Genomic DNA, 5000 nt, shown 5'->3' with positions numbered 1-5000 from the left:
AGGGGGGGCTCCGCAGCCCCCCAAGGTGGCTTCGTACACCTCTTGAACGTTGCGGCCCGGCCGCTCGGAGAGAGCGGTGTCTACCCGGGCAGACAGCCTGTCGGCCCCGCGGCCTGGGCAGGCGGAGCAGGTACTCTTGCGCTCGGGGGCTCTGCTCGGCCCGGAGAGTTGTGTGCGGGGCGCCGTCGCCTCGCTGGAACCAGGGGCGTCGTGACGTTCGCGCGCGCCTAGCCGCCGCCAGAACAGGCCAGAAAGGTTGAGCTGCATACGGATCTAAGCCGTTGCCCAAACTAACTCTGGCCCGTGTGACACAGCCGCGCGCGCGCTTTCCTACGACACTCGACCGCCGGGCTCCCTCGGCCTGGGAGGCACTCTCGGGGCGGGGGGCACCGCAGCCCCCCAAGGTGGCTTCGTACACCTCTTGAACGTGGCGCCCGGCCGCTCGGAGAGCGGGGTCTACCCGGGCAGACAGCCTGTTGGCCCCGCGGCCTGGACAGGCGGAGCGGGGACACTTGCGCTCGGGGGCTCTGCTCCAAGGAGCGAGAGCGGCCACTCTGCTCGGCCCGGAGAGTGGGGTGCGGGGCGCCGTCGCATCGCTGGAGCCAGGGGCGTCGTGCCGTGCGCGCACGCCTAGCCGCCGCCAGAACAGGCCGGAAAGGTTGAGCTGCATACGGATCTAAGCCGTTGCCCAAACTAACTCTGGCCCGTGTGACCGACACAGCCGCGCACGCGCTTTCCTACGACACTCGACCGCCGGGCTCCCTCGGCCTGGGAGGCACTCTCGGGGCGGGGGGCACCGCAGCCCCCCCAAGGTGGCTTCCGTACACCTCTTGAACGTTGGGGCCCGGCCGCTCGGAGAGCGGGGTCTACCCGGGCAGACAGCCTGTCGGCCCCGCGGCCTGGACAGGCGGAGCGGGGACTCTTGCGCTCGGGGGCTCTGCTCCAAGGAGCGAGAGCGGCCGCTCTGCACGGCCCGGAGAGCGGGGTGCGGGGCGCCGTCGCCTCGCTGGAACCAGGGGCGTCGTGACGTTCGCGCGCGCCTAGCCGCCGCCAGAACAGGCCGGAAAGGTTGAGCTGCATACGGATCTAAGCCGTTGCCCAAACTAACTCTGGCCCGTGTGACCGACACAGCCGCGCACAGCGCTTTCCTACGACACTCGACCGCCAGGCTCCCCTCGGCCTGGGAGGCACTCTCGGGGCGGGGGGCACCGCAGCCCCCCAAGGTGGCTTCGTACACCTCTTGAACGTGGCGCCCGGCCGCTCGGAGAGCGGGGTCTACCCGGGCAGACAGCCTGTCGGCCCCGCGGCCTGGACAGGCGGAGCGGGGACACTTGCACTCGGGGGCTCTGCTCCAAGGAGCGAGAGCGGCCACTCTGCTCGGCCCGGAGAGTGGGGTGCGGGGCGCCGTCGCATCGCTGGAGCCAGGGGCGTCGTGCCGTGCGCGCACGCCTAGCCGCCGCCAGAACAGGCCGGAAAGGATGAGCTTCATACGGATCTAAGCCGTTGCCCAAACTACCTCTGGCCCCTGTGACCGACACAGCCGTGGCACGCGCTTTCCTACGACACTCGACCGCCGGGCTCCCTCGGCCTGGGAGGCACTCTCGGGGAGGGGGGCACCGCAGCCCCCCCAAGGTGGCTTCCGTACACCTCTTGAACGTTGGGGCCCGGCCGCTCGGAGAGCGGGGTCTACCCGGGCAGACAGCCCGTCGGCCCCGCGGCCTGGACAGGCGGAGCGGGGACAAGCCAAGGCTACCGGCGGGCGGGATCGACCGGGTAGCCGCCGTGGGGAACACAACTTGGACGTCTCGCGCCGTCGCGGACCACCGTCCTCCGTCTCTCTCTCCCTCTCTCGGAAGGGAGGCCGCCCGAGGCGCACGGGCCTCGGACGGCCAGGGGTGGAAGGGCTCCACCCCAAGGTGGCTTCCGTACACCTCTTGAACGTTGGGGCCCGGCCGCTCGGTGAGAGCGGGGTCTACCCGGGCAGACAGCCCGTCGGCCCCGCGGCCTGGACAGGCGGAGCGGGGACAAGCCAAGGCTACCGGCGGGCGGGATCGACCGGGTAGCCGCCGTGGGGAACACAACTTGGACGTCTCGCGCCGTCGCGGACCACCGTCCTCCGTCTCTCTCTCCCTCTCTCGGAAGGGAGGCCGCCCGAGGCGCACGGGCCTCGGACGGCCAGGGGTGGAAGGGCTCCACCCCAAGGTGGCTTCCGTACACCTCTTGAACGTTGGGGCCCGGCCGCTCGGTGAGAGCGGGGTCTACCCGGGCAAACAGCCCGTCGGCCACGCGGCCTGGACAGGCGGAGCGGGGGCAAGCCAAGGCTACCGGCGGGCGGGATCGACCGGGTAGCCGCCGTGGGGAACACAACTTGGACGTCTCGCGCCGTCGCGGACCACCGTCCTCCGTCTCTCTCTCCCTCTCTCGGAAGGGAGGCCGCCCGAGGCGCACGGGCCTCGGACGGCCAGGGGTGGAAGGGCTCCACCCCAAGGTGGCTTCCGTACACCTCTTGAACGTTGGGGCCCGGCCGCTCGGTGAGAGCAGGGTCTACCCGGGCAAACAGCCTGTCGGCCACGCGGCCTGGACAGGCGGAGTGGGGGCAAGCCAAGGCTACCGGCGGGCGGGATCGACCGGGTAGCCGCCGTGGGGAACACAACTTGGACGTCTCGCGCCGTCGCGGACCACCGTCCTCCGTCTCTCTCTCCCTCTCTCGGAAGGGAGGCCGCCCGAGGCGCACGGGCCTCGGACGGCCAGGGGTGGAAGGGCTCCACCCCAAGGTGGCTTCCGTACACCTCTTGAACGTTGGGGCCCGGCCGCTCGGTGAGAGCGGGGTCTACCCGGGCAGACAGCCCGTCGGCCCCGCGGCCTGGACAGGCGGAGCGGGGACAAGCCAAGGCTACCGGCGGGCGGGATCGACCGGGTAGCCGCCGTGGGGAACACAACTTGGACGTCTCGCGCCGTCGCGGACCACCGTCCTCCGTCTCTCTCTCCCTCTCTCGGAAGGGAGGCCGCCCGAGGCGCACGGGCCTCGGACGGCCAGGGGTGGAAGGGCTCCACCCCAAGGTGGCTTCCGTACACCTCTTGAACGTTGGGGCCCGGCCGCTCGGTGAGAGCGGGGTCTACCCGGGCAAACAGCCCGTCGGCCACGCGGCCTGGACAGGCGGAGCGGGGGCAAGCCAAGGCTACCGGCGGGCGGGATCGACCGGGTAGCCGCCGTGGGGAACACAACTTGGACGTCTCGCGCCGTCGCGGACCACCGTCCTCCGTCTCTCTCTCCCTCTCTCGGAAGGGAGGCCGCCCGAGGCGCACGGGCCTCGGACGGCCAGGGGTGGAAGGGCTCCACCCCAAGGTGGCTTCCGTACACCTCTTGAACGTTGGGGCCCGGCCGCTCGGTGAGAGCAGGGTCTACCCGGGCAAACAGCCTGTCGGCCACGCGGCCTGGACAGGCGGAGTGGGGGCAAGCCAAGGCTACCGGCGGGCGGGATCGACCGGGTAGCCGCCGTGGGGAACACAACTTGGACGTCTCGCGCCGTCGCGGACCACCGTCCTCCGTCTCTCTCTCCCTCTCTCGGAAGGGAGGCCGCCCGAGGCGCACGGGCCTCGGACGGCCAGGGGTGGAAGGGATCCACCCCCCGCGGGAAGGGGACGCGCGGCGGCACCCGGACGCGGGAGCGTTGACCCGGGGGTCTTTACTCCGCCGAGGCGTAGCCCGGAGAAGGAGCGAGACCGGCCGGCGGGGGTGGAACACCCCCTCATGCCTCGCTCCTTCTGGGGATAAAGCGCGTCGTCCGCAGGCCGCCGTCCCCTATCCCCGCCCTGGACCGCCCGCATCGGCCGGAGCCCGAGGGGACAGGCGGGGGTCCTTCGCTTTCGGGAAAACCGTCACCAAACGTGGGGCCCGTGGCCCCGCTCTCGGCCGCCCTGAGGCGGGAGAGCCCGGATCGTTCTCTCTCTCGGCGTCGGCCCCACCGACGCCGTCGCACGGTGGCCTGGGAAAGGGCTGCACCCCCTGCGCCACGCTTCTCCCCCGGAGTACTCCCCCCGCAGGGGGCTCCGCGGGGTGTCCCGACGCGCAGAGTCGCTCGCCTTCTTCCGCGGGGGACGGGAGGGACGCCCACGCGCGTCCCTTCCCCATCCTCGAGAGCCGTACGCGCCGAGGGTGAACCCGCTCGCCGGGGCGCCGGGGAGCAGGGCCCTTGTGGTCCTTCCCCGGACATGGGCGCGGCGAGGGTCCCCCGGCCGCGACGGCTCTCCCGTTGACCCACTCTCTCGCCTTGGGTGGTGGTGATGGAGGCGGCTGCCTACGCCTCAGCCCGGCATCTCGGAGGGGGGTCGCCCGGGCAGCCAGCCAGCCAGCCTGTTGGCCCCGCGGCCTGCACAGGCGGAGTGGGGACACTTGCGCTCTATGACTCTGCTCCCAGGGAGGTGGCAGAGGGGCGGCCGCGGTGCTTTGACTTTGAGCGGTCCCCACTCCAGCACTCTGAGAAATAGTCACTTTGTCAAAGACCGCACACCGCTCGTTCCCTTATATGCAAAAAAGGTGTTCGTCCTGACGTTTTGCGAGCCCTTATTTTACCGTCGTCGGCGCTATCAGGGGAAACAGGCCCGCTCCTTCCGCCTTCATGGAACCGTAGCTCGGCCCCGAGGGCCCAGGATTACCCTCATACCGGTTCTCACGACATGCGTCGACACTCGGCTCGGCCCCGGCAGCCGCAGCTCCCGCCGGCCCGGCCAGCCGGGTCCGCACCCCTGGCCGGCGCCTGGAGCGTCTGGACTTTGTCGTTTTCTCTCCAAGACTCGTCTCTGCCAACTGCCGTGGACTTCGGCGGGGGCTGCCGCGGGCTGTGCCCGGCCTCTTGGGGGTCCCGCCTGCCCGCGCAGGCAGCTAGGACAGGGTTATCAGCGCTCTCAGGGGGGCCTCCGCAGACCCCCCACAGGTGGCTTCGTACACCTCTTGAACGTGGCGCCCGGCCGCTCGGTGAGAGCGGGGTCTTCCCAGGCAA

Source organism: Eleutherodactylus coqui, unplaced genomic scaffold (assembly GCF_035609145.1).
Source record: "Eleutherodactylus coqui strain aEleCoq1 unplaced genomic scaffold, aEleCoq1.hap1 HAP1_SCAFFOLD_74, whole genome shotgun sequence".
Taxonomy (NCBI): domain Eukaryota; kingdom Metazoa; phylum Chordata; class Amphibia; order Anura; family Eleutherodactylidae; genus Eleutherodactylus; species Eleutherodactylus coqui.
Note: the sequence above shows the minus strand (reverse complement) of the source record.